A 19616-nucleotide genomic window follows, 5' to 3' on the forward strand; every position below is an offset into this window, starting at 1 on the left:
TTTGATTGAAATTAACATTTAGTTTCCTTATTCTAGCACTACATGACTATCTACAGAAAAGAGCTCGCTAAAAATGGCTTTCTTGATAGAGAGTCAATGAAAGTTCTGCCCATGAGCCTCAGTGTTACACAAATAAACCTAACAAACAGTAATTGCATGTTTCTGTTGCTAAACTACAGATAGCAGTACAACCTGAGAGTTTGAGATAGAGCAGATGTAGGAAGAGATAGTATGGAAAATGCTGGTTTTCCTATGCAGAATTGCAAAGCAGTGACCAAACTTGTTTTTCTGCACTTGTGTGCAACTGATCCTAGCAGGTTTAAAGTGCTCTCCATGGAGGTTATTATCCTAAGGGGCTCTTTAGATCAAGGTTTCTTAGCATAGAAGCAGTGGCTGAATTGTTCTGTTTATTAAAATAGTTGTCTTACTTTAGTCTTTACCTTTTGTATACTGAGAGTTTGAATGAACTGGGCAATGTTGGGCAAGTACAGAATCACAGAATAGTTTAAGTTGGAATATCATCGAGTCCAGCTGGTAACCCAGCACCACTGTGTTCACCACTGACCCACATCCCTAAGTGCCACATCTACACATCTTTTAGATACCTCCAGGGGTGGTAATTCAACCATTTCCCAGGGCAGCCTGTTCCAGTGCTTGGCATTGCGAAGTAATTTTTCTTACTATCCAATCTGAACCTCCCCTGGAGCAACTTCAGGTCGCTTCCTCTCATCCTGTCACTTGTTGCCTACAAACTCCTTTCAAGTGGTTGTACAGACTTATAGGTCACCTTGAGCCTCCTTTTCTCCAGGCTAAACAACCCCAGCTCCCTCAGCTGCTCCTCATAAGACTTGTGCTGCAGACCCTCCATCAGCTTCGTTGTCCTTCTCTGGACACGCTCCAGCACCTCAATGTCCTTCTTGAAGTGAGGGGCCCAAAAACTGAGCAGGAATTAAGATGCAGCCTCACCAGTACCAAGTACAGGGGAACAATCACTTCCCTGATCATGTTGGCCACACTATTTGTGATACAAGCCAGTATGGCACTGGTCTTCTTGGCCACCTGGGCACACTGCTGGCTCATGTGCAGGCTGTTGCCCGAGGTCATTTTCCACTGGGAAGCTTTCCAGCCTCTCTTCCCTAAGTCTGTAGTGCTGCGTGGGGCTGTTTTGATCCAAAGGCAGGACTGGACACTTTGCCTTGTTGACCCTTATACTGCTGGCCTCAGGCCATTGATCCAGATCCCTCTGCAGAACCTTCCTGACATCCAGCACATCAGCACTCCCACCCAATGTGGTGTTCCATGCAAACGGACTGAGGGGGCACTCGATCCCCTCATCTATGTAGTCAGTAAAGATGCTAAACAGGACTGGCCCCAACACTGAGCCCTGGGGAGCCCCACCAGTGCATGGCTACCACTTGGGTGTAACTCCATTCATCAGCACTCTCTGGGCCTGGCCGTCCAGACAGTTTTTAAACCAGTGTCCCCATCCAAACCATGAGCAGCCAGTCTCTCCAGGACAGTGCTGTAGGAAGCAGTGTCAAAGGCATTGTTAAAGTTCAGGTAGACAATATCCACAGCCCTTCTCTCATCCACTAAATGAGTCACCCAGTCACAGAGGGAGATTGGGTTGGTCAGGCAGGACCTGCCTTTCACAAGTCCATGCTGGCTGGGCCTGATCCCTTGGTTGTCCTGTAAGTGCTGTGTAGAAGCACAGGTTACTTAAAATATATTTCAAGTAATGGTTTTGATTTGCCAATGAAATATTTTACAGTTATTGCTGCTGAATAATTTGGCAGTATTTACTTAAAGAAACTGATTTTACGTGGTGTATTTCTGAATAGCATGGAGGATGGAACATAATACAGCACTGAAGTTTGCTGGAAGTAAATGGTTTCTTTAAAACCATGACCCAGTTAATTAACAAATAGCGAAGTAAACTTTGAATGAGTTTTAGGACCAAGATAAACGGTTAATAGTCTGGACCTGCAGTTAATATGGCTAAAATATTTACATAGGAAGTTTAGAAACCCACCGGCTAGGCAAACTTTCAGAGAGAGAAAAAGAAAAACAGATCTCCAAAATGTCATTCCTTCAGATTTTTTTGTAGTAGTCTTCCTCCTTCAGAATTTGTGCCAGCATTCTTGGCCTTCTCTGAGGCTCCTGATACCAAAGTGGCTTTCCTGTCAGCTTGTTTCTGACAGCGTTGTGGAGAAGGTTTTTTGTTTTGGGGGCTTTCTTTTAAATGCAGTCCTCCTCTGGCTGCTGTTTAGAATATAACAGCTATTACTGTGTGTCCCACAGTATGCTCTTGGTCCATGCTCCTTTCTTGTAGACTTACTCTGGGCTGTCTTTGACTGGAACACATACCTGCTGCCCTCAGCACATGAACAGATCTGTCATCCCCATGTGCATACCTGGCTTGTGAAGGGGATTGTTTTAGTTTCTTGGGCAGACAGATTCTGGGCTGGCATTTGAATGGCAGTTCTGTTATTCACAGCCCCTCAGCTTTAGTTGAACTGCTGTATGTGGATGTCTGTGCATCCTGCAGTTGCAGACTGTTTAGCATCTTTGTATATTGTACACCCAGAGAGGAAAAAAAAGGCTTTGCATTGATTTCCTCAGTGACTGGATTTTGTTGGACACAAATGTGCTTTTAGAATCATTCATTCATAACTAGAGAGTTGTCTGGGTGGAAAAGAAATCATGCTTATAACTGGTCATGTTCTTTTGCTGCCACTCTTAATAGGCACTCTAAGCCCCAGTGTGTCAACAGCAGTCAGACATATAAATTCACAGCCTCTGCTTCTGAAAGAAGGTAGTTTTGTGGCTCCAGGAAAGGTTCTGTTAAGTGGAGCTTGAAATTTGGCTACTGCAATGCCTTAAATGCTGTTAATTGGAGCAACCTGTAATGGCAGAGATGGTCTAGTCTTGTTCTGTGATAATCCGTTTCGTGTTACCGTTGTCTTGGGATTTTTTTTCTCCTCACTTTTTTCATTACTCTGTCTTCTTTGAGAGATCAAGGATCATGCTGTTCTTTCCTTCCTTTCTTGCTTTCTGCACTTTTTACACTAGCTGTAGCTCAGTCAAACTTCTCCCTTTCTAAGTAGCCCTCTTCACAAAGCTTTGTGAAGCTTTGTGAGCTTGAACCGAGCTCTAACATGCAGAGCCCCTTCTTTTAGCCAGTTGGAAGGAAGAGGGTGGGTGATACAAATAGGTGGGACGTACTGCAGGGGAAAAAAATGCCTTGATAGCTGCATAGTTTAGTTCAGGTACGTGGAACAAAGTGCGTTTTAATTGTTAGTGAGTTAGGATTGAGTGGGTACCACAGAAACACTTTGTAAGTCAAAATTTGAGCTATATGTAATATTGTTTCCTTTCACTTTAAGGGGGCAAAAATCAGGTTACTCTACTGTAGTATTTATGGCTGACCCGTCTTAAAATATGTTAATCTACCCATGCAATGTAAGAATGAGGTGAAAATGAGGAAAGTGTGTGAGTGATGCAGGAACCAGTATTATTTCCGTAGATTCTCGGTTTTCTTAACCCAGCAAGATTAAGTGCAGGTGGAGAGGAAAGTTGTTCTTAAGTTCTGCCTAAGGCATCAGTTAACTTTGCACTAGTACTCTTTGGAGAAACAGAAAAGAATAGTAAGGGAACAGATCTATGTGAATTTGTTGTTTCAAGGAGACAAATTTCTGTGAGTGGGCTGAAGTAACATGTTGGGTTTGAGTGCAGTTAGCAGGAATTGACCCAGTCAGATACAATTCCATTCTCTCACAAACATGCACGTCTGTGGGCAGCAGTGGAGTGGTGGTGGTCAAGATGTGCTTGCTTCTGCATCACCACATGGATACAGTCTAGGTGGCAGAAGAGCAAAGTTCCTCTGATGTTGAATCTGTGGTTTTGCAGGCTGTGTGTCAGTCACGGGCATTGTCTCCAGTCACATCACCAAATTCAATTAGTTTCTGATGAATCAGGTGACATAAGAGTTTTCTTATCCCTGAATACTTCCTTGCATTCATCAGTGCCTATTGAAAGTTCATTGAAAGGTGCTTACCTGGAAAATTTCCAAGCCACTATTTTGTTTGACTTAGATGTGATTATTTATTATGTGGGGTTTTTTTCAAATGGGAAAGTAGCAGTAGTGTTTCCACATGATAGCTCAAGGATAGTCATCTGGGTAACGTGCTCTTTTTAATGTTTACTGATGAAAGTGCAGAAGTATTTCAATCCATGCTACTGTTTTGGAAAATCACATCAAATTCTTATATTTAGGCTTTATGTGATTTTGTGAATGAAAACATCAGTGCAGTGGGTGTTATGTTCTTGTGAATTCAAACTCCCTCTATGTGCATGTATTGAAAGTTGTTAAGGAAAGGTGTTTAAAGGTTGTAGTTATGTGGATAGTTGATCGTCATCTTCCAAGAGACTGCTGCTAAATTCAAAGTCACTGGAGATCTCTGTTAAGTTCTGTCTTGACATCACTGCTTGGAGTTGATGCTCCTTGCTGAAACACTTGTACATAAAAAACCCCCGCAACTTCAGTGCATAAAAATCCTCTTTTATCTGCAAGAATTTTAATGAAGATATTGCCTGTGACCTGTGAAATCCTGAACTCACTGAATGTAGTGGCAGAACTTGGAATGACTTTAGTGTGGCCAGGCCTTATCCATGTATGAAGTAACAGCAGATTTAACAGTGTGCCTACATCACCTCTTCAGAGAGGGGAAGAGGACAAACTCCTCCTGTAGACCTGTCATGCCCTAAGCTATAACTGCATGGTTCTGTCTGCCTTTCAGACTTCAGAGACATTTAATTTACTCAAGGCTGGAGAAAATTAATCTTCATTATTATTTCCAAACTTAACACACTGTTGCCCATGTCCTTCACAGAATGTTCTCTCCAGATCCTTGTTTGGAAGGGTCTGTTTCCTCCTGTTTAAATGTGTATTTAAGCGGGGCAGCACCTTGGCTGTGGCACTGCGCTCTCCATCTCTTCTGAGCTTTGAGTGTCATCTTGCACTCTGGGGATTTTGCTGCTTATGAACAGGGTGTGAAGGCATTTCTGTAGTTCTGGAGGGCTTGCAGATTTTGGTACAGAAGTCCTTGTGTGAAATAAAGCAGTTGAAAGCAGTGCTGCTTTGTTGTTGTCCCCCATGCCACTGTTGTTGAGCAGGAACAGGGGAAGCAGAAGAGCTAACTCAGCTGTAGGACTGGTGCTGCTTGAGTTGTACTGTGCACAGGTGGTAGTGAGTGATTTGAGGTCTACTGCTAGCTCCTGTACCTGCTAAATGATCTGGGTTTTGTTTGGTTTTTTGTTTACTTTGTAGAGAATGGACCTTCCTTTCTCATTATCCCTCAGCAGACAGTGGGTTCAGAAAAGAACAATGCTAAAAGCCATGGGCACTCAAGCTTGCTTTTTAGTATTCACTGCATTGAGGAAAACCTGAGCTCCTCACTCTGACTGCATTTTCATGACCTTTTTTTTTTTTTTTTCCCTGTGAGAAGAGATGGCCCAAGTCCTGTCATTAAATAATATTTGTGGTGATTCCCCAGAAAGTCGTAATACTGTGTATCATATGCATGTAACAGTTCTTGATCACTCAACGAATTTAAAGGCCATTGCACGCAAGTGGATGTTTCACTTACACATAACTGTTAGGACTCTCCAAAATATGACAGCTTCCAGATGTATGAACCGACTGATCCCTTTGTTTGGACTGTGCACCACAGCTGATGCCTAGATTAGTGCTGGCTGGACAAAGCTATGGGAGATTTGTCTGGTTTCCACAATGCCATGTTTATATTTCGTTTGGATTTTTCCTTCAAAGCTGACCTCCCTGTGACCTGTGAGAGCTCTGTCCACTAGGATGCTAGTTTTAATGTGTCTGCAACTGCTTTCCTTTTGGTGTCTGATGGAACATGTTCTCATTTTCACACTCAACTACTTTAATGCACAACCTTTTTAACTTAACAGTGAATTGCCTGCTTCAGCCTATAAGCACTCAGATGAAACCATGCTTGTAAAGTTTTCTGCCCCACAGCTAGCTTTTTAAGAGTATTCTGATTGTTTAGAACAGCGTTTTGGTTTTAGATTTTGTGGGGCTGTTACTTTTCAGGTGTTTTCTCCTGTATATAGAATGAGGTTCAGTCTTGGACCATTTGCACAGTGCTTTTTCTATCTAGAGATGATGGTGTGAATATACATGGTTCTACCTGCTCTTTTTTGGAGTTCAGCAGGATCAGGAGTGCAGAATTTTACCAAGAAGTTCATTCCTCTTTATGTCTACTGCACAGTTATATGTATTTTCTCAGTCATCCTTATTTATCTTTGGTATGCCTTTGGTTCTTTTACTTTCTCTAATCTTTCCTGCCTTGTGGTATGCAGGAGGTCTTTCCCCATTTATGTTTGTGAGTTACTCTTCCTGGGAAAACCTGAAGAAATCAATAAAACTTTTTAAGGTCTAAGTGACAGCTCTACAATGAGAAGTGTAGTCCCCTATCAGAATTCAGAAAGATAAAGGTGCACAGCTTTCATTAATACTTACAGAAACCATGTCATTTTCTGATGTTGATGCTTTACTGGAGTTGCAGGTTCCTGAGATGGTGCCTCATTACAGAAAACTCATTGCTTTAAAGGATGGTTTCTGTGCTGAGAATGCATGCCAGCCTCTTCATTTCCATGCCCGTGAACTTAAGGAGAGTGGGAAAATATTTTGCTCCTGTTTTGCATAATCTGTGCTATTTTATAATCCACTCAGATTGTGCTAAATATGACTGATGGATACCATCTACAATAAATTATGTTCACCCTTACTGGAAATTGAGTGACTCTTAACTTGGAATAATTTTTTGTTGTACATTGCACTAGAAATAGGTGGAGTGGAGTTGCAAGGAGTAAGGGGATCATAGATAATTCACAGAATATTCTGAGTTGGAAGGGCCCCACTGGGATCATTGAGTCCAACTCTTAAGTGAATGGCCTGTGTGGGAATTGAACCCGTGACCTTGGTGTTATTAGCACCGTGCTTTAACCAACTGAGCTTTTAATCCAGAATTTAAAAATAAAATGTTCTTCTTACTTCATTTTTTGCTGTCTAAACTTAGTTTAATATCTGTAAGTACAATTTACTTTTTCTTGGTTTTGCTTGTTATATTCATTCAGTATCACCTCAATTGCTATAAACATCCTGATGTTGGCAGAAGTAGTAGTTTCGTGAGGTAAAAAGTCCTTTGTGGAAACTGCTGACTGTATAGATACTTTGATGTATGTAGAATTTTAATTTTGGTTTTTAGCATGGATGTCTTGGCTTTAACTTCTGCTTGGTTTTGGAAAACTTAGTTATTTCAGTGCTTGAGCAAAATGTAGAAGTGGTAAGGGAATGAACAGAACCATCATCTGACTCTTTCTGCAAAGGTGCTACTTCTTTAGAGATTGTACTGAACTTAATTCCAGCTTCAAATACACAAGTAATAATTGTATTTTGCAAAATACATCTGTATTTTGCTCATGTGCAAGCACATGTGCATCGTTGTACACCCACATATCTGGAGCTGGAACTGAGCCCTTAAACTGTAGTAGAGTCTTCTTTTACTAACAGTAAGATAAATTAAAAGAAACAATCTTCTCTTGTTAACCAGTATGATGCATTTCTGCTTTTCAGTTAGTAATCAAAAATTAAGTGCAGCAAACTAGAAATGAGCACTGTTGAGTCAAGTTGTATGATTTTTTTTTTCCCCGTTAAATCATTGCTTAAGGGCTTCTGGCCCCCAGCTCAGGAATCCTGCCCAAAAATGCCAGATGTATTACACAGTCGAGTATTGCAATGTAAATAGTGTTCTGTGCCATGAGAGCAGGGTGGTCCATCTTCTAGTCAAAAAAAAAAAAAAAAAAAAAAGGAAAGAAAAAAAAAAGGGGAAAATACACTCTGAAATAAACAGTAGTTGTAGTGTTATTTGTGTTTTTGGCTGCACAACCCGTATTTTAGAGCTGAAAGAACACAGATAAATTAGTGCTTTGGACTGGCAGAGGATTGAAACTGAGATGCTAGAAAGCAAGATGGGTCTTGGCTGAGGCTGCATAATTTAGTCAAACAGGCAATGTAATAACTAAAATACTAAAGGCCATTGCTTACAGGCAAAACCTGTAACTTTACCTTATTATGAGCTGTAATCTTGTGCACATAGAAGCAGAGTAGACAAAGAATGAGAAGTAGGGAAGGCAGGGGCATAGGGTTCTTCTCGGCCTCATGCTGTGACTGAGTATGTTACTGCACCTTCTGAGCGTAAACACTGTTGAGCTGTTCTTGTTTTCAGTTAAATACTCTTTGCTCAATATATTAACAGTGATTTACCTTCGAGTGTGCTTATCTTATTCAGGTGTGGTAGTGGGTATAGGGGGTTTATTTACACATTTTTCCATTTGGTGTGTGAACATGTAATTTCATAACGTTTAAAACTAATTGAAGGGAGATTTCCACAAATCTGACCTGAAAGGAAATTGCCAAGGGTGATGCTGTAATCAGATTTACGTTTTGGTTATCTGACAAATCTGTGAATTGCCATAGCTTCCTTGGGTGTGTGCAGAGGGGAAAGGAGTTACAGGAACTTAACTATATGTGTGATAAACTGTATTTAAATAGCTACAGGAATGTAATCCCATGCAGATCTCAGTGTAATCTGCTCAGTGAGATACTCAGAGAAGGATGTGCTTTAGGAACTCACTTAAACATCTCCCTTCCTGCTGACACTACGATAGCATTAAAAAAGTCCTTATCTATTACAAATTTAATTTTTCCTAAATTACCTTTTCTGTAATGGTAAAAAAAATCATATGCGTACTTAAGATACTTTCTTGCACCAGTTCTCATGGGGAATACTTCCTGTGCGTTTTTCTTATTTGTCTCTCAACACGGGCCTCATTCTGGTCTCATTTACACCAGTCTTTACTGACTTCTCGTAGGGTTCCCACCGTCCAAAAAGAAGAGAGTCACTGTGCAGAAGCTGATACTGTTTAATCAGTAGATAATAGAAAATATGATGTTCTGGTGCAAATTATTAAGATCAAGAAACAAAAGCTAAAATGTTTAGTGTGACTTCCAACTGTAGATAAAAGCAACTTGAGAGAATTGTGATCAGGTGTAAATATCTATTAATGGCTCTTTCTAGAAATTTGGGGAAATAGGATGACCTTTTTTCTTTTTTTTTTTCCTTTTTTTTTTCTTTTTTTCTTTTTTTTTTTTTAAATAGGCTACAGTTTCACATGGCTTGCAAAAGAAATCTTTCTCCCTTTTTGTTTCCCACACCAATTGATTTATCATTTTGCTTGCAAGCAGGCTTAGAATGTTAGGGCAGGAACACACTCACTTTTTTCTCGTAACTTTTTTGTTGCGTACCGAAACCAGTTGACTTGAATAAATTTTTCTGTGGTCTGAATGAAGCCAGCAACGTGGAAAAATCTTGCCATTCAGAGCCGTCTGAATGTACATTTCAGCCACACAGTAAGCTGTATTGGTAGGCAGTGGACTGCTAAATACAACCATTTTTCGCAGCAGAGAGTTAGACAGGTGATTAGCATAATTAGCACAGAGTAGGCTATACATATGGTAATGTTAAGTGTGTAAATGCCAGCTGCGGTGTAAAATTTATGTCAGGGGTCGACAGGGCTGTGCGAAAGTATTGTGTTACAGCTGCAGGTCAAAGCCTCCATTGCTTTACCCCCTTTTCTCTTGTTGGTGAATGCGCTAAACAGAAGAGAAAGACAGAAATATAACAGATAAGGCTTTGATTGAACAGCCTGGTTCTGTGCAAGAGGGACTGCTCTTAAAAAAAAAACAACCCAAAAACGAAATTCCCCAAAAACTACACATGCAAAACAGAAGTCCCTCTCTTTCATTATAAATTTTATTTTGCATAATGCCAGCTACAGAAGTGTTGCAGTCTTTGAGTGATGTCATTATGGTGGGATGAGGGGAATCTTGTGGGGGGAAGTACAAGGTGGGTAATTATGCTTTAAAGAGCAAAAACAAACAAAAAACCTTTAATTCACCTTCTCTCTGCATTCCAACCCACTTTTTTTTTTTTTAACTGTCTCTGTTACATACTGCACTTAGGGGGGGTAGGAATTAAATAGTCTTGAAGGTGACAGCATTAAATGTAATAAAATCTCAACAGTGCAACAATCTTGGAGCTGCATGACTGGTTTTAGACTAAGTGCCAGAAGTTCCTCTGTGGTTTTGTGTGTGGGTTGCTACACTTATTCCCCAGGTACCTCCCACCTCCTAAACCACTGAATTCTTTATAAATTAAAAATGACTAATGCAGGTTTCGAGTTTTAAAGGAGCACAGCGTTGAAGGGTACACATCTTTTTAAGCATCTGAGGGGAAAATCGGTAAATCTCTTTGTTGCTGTAAACTGTTCATTCCTATATTTCACTCGCAATTTCCTCCCCCCGCCCTTTTGTATTTTTTGTAGCCGGCTATAAGGAGTGGTGGTGTTGACAGAATATAGTTCACACCACTCTGACCTTGTGATGAAACTTCCTCACAGCCACAGGGGGTCCTTATGAATCGGCCCCTAATCCAGCTAATCCCGCTCGCAACAAAATCATGAAAGTGGCTCCCAGCGATGTGTTTCCCTGCGCAGATGCGACGGGAAGGAGCGGCCCTGGCAGCACCGGCCGGGCGGGAGGGACGGAGGGGACCCGGGAGGGACAGAGGGGACCCCACGGGAGGGACAGAGGGAACCCGAGAGGGATAGAGGGGACCCGCGGGGTGACCTCTGTGCCCGGGGATAGAGCAGTTGGGAGGGAGCGCAGCCCCTGCGGTGAACTGGGCAGTGGGATGGAACTGCCCAGTGGCCAGAGCAGAAGGCAGGAGCCCTGCCCAGGGGTGTGTTTGCCGTTTGTTCGGCTTTCTTTCCCGGCCCTCCCTGCTGCAGCGCAAACCTGACCATGTGGCCGCATGCTCGGAGTGTCTGAGGAAACCTCTTCCCGCATCCCGCACGAGTGGGGATGTCCCCGTGAGTGGGGATGTCCCCGTGAGTGGGGATGTCCCCGTGAGTGGGGATGTCCCCGTGGTGAGTGGGGATGTCCCCGTGGTGAGTGGGATGTCCCCGTGGTGAGTGGGATGTCCCCGTGGTGAGTGGGATGTCTCTGTGAGTGGGGATGTCTCTGTGAGTGGGGATGTCTCTGTGAGTGGGGATGTCTCTGTGAGTGGGGATGTCTCTGTGGTGAGTGGGGATGTCTCTGTGGTGAGTGGGGATGTCTCTGTGGTGAGTGGGATGTCTCTGTGGTGAGTGGGATGTCTCTGTGGTGAGTGGGGATGTCCCTGTGAGTGGGATGTCTCTGTCCCGCTTGGCGTGAGCGGCGAGCGAGAGGTGAAAAATGGGCCCCCTGACAGATGCGGGACCTGGTGGCCAGTAAGAAATCTCGAGGTGGGGGGAGCTGTGACAGGCAGCAGATTCAGTGCTGTGGAGAAGCACTGACCTGACCTGATTGTGTCCAACAGTGAGAGCAGTTCTGCTTCAGTGCAGAGCCATTCAGAAGGAAGCTGCTTAGGCAACAACAGATGGTCCAGCAAGCAGCTGGTGGGGAGTGCTTGAAAGGAGCTGTACCCCATTTCATAACATGTTCATTCCTTTCATTTTTCTGTAAGTTAATTTTGCTGTCTCCTAGAAGTGTTGTTTAGGAAATGGTATCCCCTGAAAGGTTCTAGATGAAGAGTTTTTTCATTGCTGTTTGCTGCTCCTTTAAAAAAAAAATTGCATTCAAATTTTGTGCTACTCCATCTACAGATGAAATCTGTGCTATCCCAGGAGCATAGATGAAAAGACCTAAAAATGCTGCTTTTAACCACGCAGGAAAACAATTACACATTTGAGGAAGGGGCACTGAGAGGTTAAATGAAAAGTAGGGGCTAAAGGAAAGCTGATTGCTGTGGAACACAGCAAATTGTTTCTAACATATTACCCAGCAGAAGCTCTTATTCAACCTAAAGTAACTTGAAACAATTACATTCAGCTGTTTTGCAATCCTTTGGTTTAGACCTTGAAGCCCATTACATACCCTTCTCAGCAGAACTAGAAACTTTGCCACTTTCATGTGTGATTGAGGATTTTGGCCTATTATGAAGCGTGCTTGACAATTATCTTAAATTACTGAAGAATAAAAGTTCACCTTCCGCCTTAGTGCACGTAAAGTGTTACATGACCATAAACTGTTGGAGAGTAGCAATGGTCTGTGTTAGCTGTCTGTCCTTACTGTGGAGGCAGTCTCCTTGATATCTAGGAAAAAGCAGAGTCTAAGAGACTTTTATTCGTTTGCTGCTTCAGCCATAAAATTCAATAGTTGAGCTTCTCCATGGAAAGCTGGGGCTTGGTTGTGAGTTAAAGGGACCATGTCTTTAGAAGAAAGGAGAGCTCTCTCTCTGTGGCCATTCACTCCTCAGTCTCTTTGTTGGGATGGTCAGCAAGGATGCCAGATATGATGGTGATTTTCTGTAATATGGACACCTGCCTGCTAGGAAATGCACTGAGACCACCAACTCTTTTCACATAAGTTAGCAAACAGCTATCCGATGGTAAACAACTTGTGGTCACCATTGTTCCTGGCTGGATTAGAAGCAGCAACCCAGAGGTGAACAGCTCATCTCATGTTACCAGGGACATGTGTTGCAGCTCAGTAAGCAGCCACTGCATTTTGTATTTAATTGGTAAGTTTGAATTTTGCATACAAGTTTGGTATATTATTTTACATTTCAAAGCTGGTTGCATGTTGGGTTTTTCCTTCTGTTTGTACTGTTTAATTTGTTAGTTTTGGTTTGTTGGCTTTTTTTGCTGTACTTTTTCATGTTCTTAACCCAGATGGATACCAAGGAAGAAATCAAAATGTCCAATTTTCTTTAGCAATCTATTTTACCCAATCAGAAAGAATATTTATCTGCAGTACAGATACATAGATGTTAAACCAGCTTTTGGTTGATTTTTAGAAAGTAAAGGTTTTAGCTCCTAAAATTGCAGGGAAGGTTTCCCACTACAAGCAGTGGCAGCTGTTGTCGGGCTGTCTCTCTGGGTATGCAGATGGCTTTGTGTCCTTGTCACAGCTCTAAACCTTATCATACTGTGACAGAATGAGAAACCAACTTTGATGTGTGTTTTTATTTTTGCTATTCATAATCATGTCAGCATTAATGAAATTTGTAACGGCAACACTGGAGTCATCCCCAGCATGTGTGAGGAGTAGCTTAACTCATATCATATGATGGCTTGGGAGATAAAAAGCAACCTTTTGAAGTGCTTTGTTTCTGGGGGTTATTTGTTATCTTTTTTTGCATTTGTAGGCTTTTATCTTTGCTTTTACCTTTTTTTTTTTTTAACTTGGAAACAAAGAACTTGATACCTAATTCTTAGTGTGACAGAAGTGGTTGAGTTGGTCATATTGCTTCTACGTTTTATTAGGAGTCAGTGGTGCTAAAGAGATGCTGAAATTGGTTACATCTTCACATTGGGACGTGATGATATTCTAGACAGTGTCCTTTTGTTGGACATTATAACGAGGGAGAAGGATGAGTGTGGAGTGTCTTCCTCTGCACTGATGGACAGCACTGAGTGCTGGGAAGGGTGATGGTGTTTTAAGCTGGGTAGGCACTGAGCCTGCTCCGTGTGTACTGTACAGATGCAGAAATGTGTGTTCAACAGAGTAAATGCCATGCAAGAAAACACAGACACAGCATGCAATTTCTGACTACCTGTGGTCCAGTGCTGGCACAGGTCATACCTAGTTACATGATAAATACGATATTTTTTCATGGACATGTTGCACAACCCCCTCTTTAAGATGTCACTTGTTTACCACTGTGTTGTTCTGGCTCTTGTAAGCTCAGCATTTCTCAGTGAATTTTTTTGTGTGTAGCTCAGTTTTCATTCACTTTCTCTGACATCTTTATTTTGCGTTACCTTTGTATAATATAATCCTGATGAGTTTATGAGAGCCATCCTTAGCATCATTACAGTATCAGATACATCAGATACATGATAATGTCTCACAGTAGTTAATAAATTCAGAGAGCGACCATGTAAACCAGTAGCAATTCTGACTCTACAAGCAGAAGGCATTTTGAAAGTTTAAAGAATTAGACGTGCCAAGAAGTCCCATTTCTTGTTTTAACTAAACCTGGACTTCTAGAAGATGTTTTGCCCTTCTCCAAGCAAACAGTTTTGCCTGTCAGGCCTAGAGAATGATAATTCTGAGGAAGGTGCTGTCTTCACTGCTCTTCTGTCAGGATGCTGACTAAAACTGTCTGTGTGGAGAAAAACTATATTCTGTTGCTGACAAAGAGCAACACAGACAAGCTCAAACATCTGAGAGAACGTGAAGACAGAACTTTCTAGAGAGCAACTGGCCTTTAAATCAAAAGGCCATTTTTTTTCTGTGCCCAGTAAGAGGCAGGGTAATGTTCCTATCTGCCAGAGAACTTCGACTCTTTATATCAGTTTCTTTATAGGAGGTTTCAATCCTGTATGAGTAGTATTTGGTTGCTATGTTTTGTTTTTGTGAGGTCTGTGTTCCTTTACTGGTAAAAATGGAGATTGTCACTGGTGTCACCAGGTACTCCTTCTGCTCTGTGGCAGGTGTGAGCAGTTGTAATCCCCGGATCCAGTTAGGATGGGGAGGCAAAACTCTGTCTCCCTGTTTTGTCTGTGTACCATTGTCATGGACTGAAACTGGCTTAATTGTCTGTTTTTTGAGTAACACCTGTATACATATACCCGTGTGACAGATGCACATGGGAACAGCACAAGAAGAAACTGGGTGAGGAAGTGGAGTAGAAGAGAGCCCTTGGCAGCAGCCAGAGGTGAGGGAGACAGGCTGTGTAGGATGCCAGGGAGAGAGGTATGAAGTCAAAGTCCCTTCCTGGTTCCCCTCAGGGCAGAGAGAGGGTGCTGAAGGGTGAGAAGGGAAGGTGCAGAATGGAGGGAGTGTGTCTGTTCTCCCTCTAAGTCTGACCTGCACTTGTCCTTCTCTGCACACTGCTGGGTTGGAGTTGGTTAGTGAAGACTGAGTCCCAGGTGAACACATTGGGATGTTATTCTGTCTTTGTTTTTATATGTCATTGGGTCCTAAAGGGTTCTTATTTCCTGTGTCTCTTTGGTTCCTATTGTAGTGATAACAGGTCTTGCAAATTGCAGAGATTGCCTGCATTGGCTATTGCTGAGGCCGCAAAGTAAGCACTGTAAGGATATTAATCTACATGTCTGATTTATCAAAAAGGTCAGCATCTTTTGGAGAGGTGAAATGAAAACATTGTTTGTGTGAGTTGTCTGTGACTATCAGAGGTGTGATTTTATTGCTTTGAGTTGTCACTGCCAAAGGGTTGGGCTGGATTGCTCTATGCTACACATTTATAGTCTTGAAAAAATTAAGTAGGTGGTGTTGCTCAAACAAAGCAGAAGTGTGTCTGCCCCTCAAGTGCTCAGGTGGAAACACCTTAAGACCTGTAGTCTTCAGAAGGGACATTCTCTGGAAAATTTTACTCCATTCATGTACCTCAAGCTTGTCCCAGAAGAACTTAGGCTCCAAAACCAGTAGGTATTTGTGGAAAACTTGGCTCTGGTTTTTCAAAGTCTGTCCTCCACATTGGTAGGCAAGCATTTTTATCCCAAATGTTTGGCTCTCAGGGATGTTCTTTTTCAGAGAGAGCTTGCTCACTGCTAAGCTACTACACAGTTATGCACAAGGTAACTATTCAGTGGTTAATAGAGGTAGTGTCCATGTCCAAGAAAAATAAAAAACCTTGGGCTGTGTGATGCAATTCCAGTAACCTGAAATGGAACATTGTAAGATACTCCGAAAAAAATACCACATTTCATGTTTTTAAAGCCACTGGACAATAAATAAATAAGCAGTGACTTTTGGCAATTGCTCATGGCTTGATTTATCATTGATCTCTAAGTGTGACAGAGGTCAAACTTACTCGTAAGACTACTTAGTGTGGAAGAGACTGCAGTGGTGGATTCCAGACTTCTTTATAAGCATGGCGATACAATGCCATGTAAATTTTGAATGCTGGTTATGAGAAAGGTGTAGATAAGACTGACATTTGCAGTGGAAATGAGCACATGAGCTGAATAACCCAGTAACTGCAAAACTGTGTAGTCATTGAAAGGAAACGTGTCAGAAATGGTGCCAATGAATACAGTTTCAATTAGTGTCATTGGAGGGTGTATCAGAGTTACCCAGATGGACACTAGAGACAAGCAGTTTTGTTTTTCTGGGTGCTTCTCACTTAAGATGCACTGAAGCATTTTAATGTGTGATGACTGAAACACTGGGACTGTGACCTCGGTGCTGAGTAATGGGATCTAGAGCCTTTCCCCTGTAGGTCATGGGTTCAGGTCTGCCTCGAGTTAAGGACGACTAAACCTTGTTACCACCTGGCAGCTGTTCATTGCTCTTGGGGGAGGGAGGCACAGTAGTCCTTACCTAGTTCTTAGCAACCCAGAGGAACAGTTACCACTGTCTTCAGGCTCTTCAGAAGGGCAGAGAATTTAGTACCTTGACCAGCTTCTGTTGCACTTGGTGGGGAGGTTCAGGAGATGTGTTCCATGGTATGTGATGCTGACTTGCACATGGCAGATCTTGAGCGATCGGGCAAAGAGCTAAGAGGGAGGCCTTATGAGTATCTGAGAGGGTAAGGAGGAGGAAGACACTTTCCTCTTCCTGGAAAAAAACAGCTTTTTAACAAGAACTGGTACTTTGCAACAGAGATTCCATCACTGAAACTGTCTTATGTTGAATACTGGCCTTCAAACACATTCTTGAGAATTAGGCACTGATACGCTAAATGAGAAATACTGCCAGGACACTGGTGTTACTGCTTTGTTGTAATTCCCCCCACCACCCTTTTTTAAAATTTGTTAGCTAAATTGTACAGATGGCATGGTATCTCATTTTTAGTAGGCAGACACCCACCAGAGTCTGATGGCTCTGCTGGAAGGACAGTGTACAAGCTGCTGCACTGTGTTACCACCAGTCATGAGACAATGCACTGACCTGTTATTAAATCAGCACTTTGGCTTATGGGAGTTTGTGCTACTGATTCAGTCTTCTAGGTGCTGAATCATAAGGAATCATGTAGTAAAGGGCTCAAATGCCATCAAGTGGCTTTTGATATATTGAAAGGGAAAGTGATGTGTGAATTTTGTCGTCAGAATATTAAAATGAAATACTTCTGTCTGTCTTTGATATGGAATAAAATTGAAAGTATTTGTACTTATACGCCATATGTGCAATTTCAGTCAGTAGCATTTTCAGTGTAAAGTGTTGCTGCCACCAAGTAAAAGAAAAGAGAGACCATAAGGGAAAACCACAGAACACCAGCATTTTGGTCATATTTTCCGTCGCAGCACTTGTCCTATAATGTGGAAATTTTGACTGTAATGCTTTTTTTTTATTTAAAAGTGTAAGGAATGACTTTCTGCAGAGTGTATGAGTCTTGAGTGTATCTCTTCAGCACAGTGAGGCTAGAGGCTTCAGGTACATATCAATGACATTTTTTACTGGGTTCTCTCTTAGGTTTTTTTGTACCAACTCTGGAAAATCTGAGAAAAAACCCAAAGCAACAAGAGGCTTGATTTTAAAAAAAAGCATATTCAACTGATTGTGCTGATTGTGTAGATTTAAGATACCTGAGTGCGGCAGCATCCAGTGATCTTTGCAGACTTCCAATTGAAATAAATTAAAACATAACTGGTTAGAACTTTCACATTTTTCTTTTTTCCTTTCCTTTTGCTCTCTTTTACTTCTGATATGTCAAATGGTCACTGATGTATCCGCTTGCTTCTGGTCTGTCCATATAGTTTCACATAATCTGGCTTTGCAGAGGAAAATTCTGTCAATCTGCATTTATGTTTCTTTGTACCTGACTGCTGCATTGTATAAAGTACCCACCTTTGCTGGTGGAGTTATCTTTGCTCTGTTTTCCTGAAGAAATGTAGATAATGGACCCTTCAAAGAAATAATTAAATGCTGTAATGCCTTAAGAACAATGTGAAGCGGATTTGCTGCTGGGTTCTGGAACGTGTGCCCATCTTCTTGGGTGGTTTTGCTATTCCTGGTTTGAATGTTAAAAGGGTAATGTTAAAAGAATGTAAAAGGCTGCTGTTCTGATGACTGACTTGCATGCTGCAGTTTTGATTAGCTAGATCTACCTTGTTCAGTGAAGTTGATCTGATTTGACAGGCCCTTGATTAGGAAGGGATCATCTCTGTTGATAGTAAACAGTTGGTCACTTCAGCAGAGATGGGAACGATGCCCTTTGTCTTGCGTGAACTGTGGTTTGTTGGTTCAACTCAAATTTGAAAGGAACACGTGGGTGGAATGGGAGAGAATATAGTACCAGGAGTATAAATTTGTGGTAGACTCCACAGTCCTCATAACATTGGGGCTTTATTGTCTTGGCTGGCATTGACACAAGAGGGGAGAGAGTCATTTTGTCTTTGAAGCACTTGCAGTGTAGAGGATTGCACAAGAAAGGTCTGGTTCCAAGGCATACAGAGTAGGATAACTCTGCTCCCTTATTCCCCATATTCCTGTAAGGTGAAGCAAAATTCAAGTATCAAGAACTGCTGGTTGGTGGAGAAAGAGAGCAGTGAGCATAAACATAGGGCTGATGAATGAAAGTATTTTTAGGGTATAAATCTTGATAAGAATTAACAATAGCTTTTTGTTACTGTGTGTGTACAGTCTTTATTATTTTATGTCCTTTCACTGTAGTAAGAGTGATGTTAAGAAATTCTAGAGGCATTCTAGGTCAGGAAGTTGTACTTTGATTTTTGCTTTGTTTTGTTTTGTTTGCTGTGTGCTGGTCTCTGTTACTTGGTATGAAGGACATAATACCACGTTGGACAGACTGAAAAAAATTATGTGTATTGTGGAAACACTTACTTCTTCAAAGAATTCTTGAACAAGAAATGAAGCAATGGTTCATGCCAGAATGTGTGTATGGTTTAATTGCTGAGGGTCTCATTCTGACAGCTTTATGCATGCAGGGGCCCAGCTTCTTGCCTGGTGGTCGTTTTAGCCCTGGGGGTGTTACAGGTGGGGTGAGGGCCCAAGTGACTCAAAAAGTATGTCCCTGTTTAGGCTTGGGAATCTCATCTTCCACACTGCCAACTGGCTGTGGATCAGTCTTCTGTGGTATGGCCTAGGAAGAGATAGATGTACATGCTTTATTTCTGTTCATACTGTTGCAGAACTAAACGTTGGCAGTAATTCAGATCACCAGTGTCAAGCTTATTAGGACTGAGAAAAATGTAACAAATTTGACCAGATCTGTGGCTTGTACTTAGATTGTTATCCTCATCTGGATGTGGTCTTGATTCAGCTAATGGGCTGCATTAATTGACATCACCTCCCACATGCATTTGCTCGAGAGACTGCAAGGGAGGATATATAAAGTGTATGAACACTAGCTGAGTGGTTTTTTTGGAGAAGGGAAGATAATCTTCCACTCTTTATGCAGTGTTTTCTGGTGAGGCAAATTGAGTATGGCTCCCTCTAGAGCCTGTTGACTCTGCAGTCTTCCTCTACCTCTTTCTTTTGTGTTTTGTCTTCTTTT

The 19616-nt window shown here is 41.8% G+C and overlaps 1 protein-coding gene across 4 annotated transcripts in view; it reads left to right on the plus strand.

Moving 5' to 3' along the window:
- Window positions 1-19616, plus strand: part of PTCH1 (patched 1) — a 68531-nt gene that overhangs the window by 3745 nt on the left and 45170 nt on the right. The window lies entirely within an intron of this gene.

This window comes from Chiroxiphia lanceolata, chromosome Z (genome assembly GCF_009829145.1).
Source record: "Chiroxiphia lanceolata isolate bChiLan1 chromosome Z, bChiLan1.pri, whole genome shotgun sequence".
Lineage (NCBI taxonomy): Eukaryota > Metazoa > Chordata > Aves > Passeriformes > Pipridae > Chiroxiphia > Chiroxiphia lanceolata.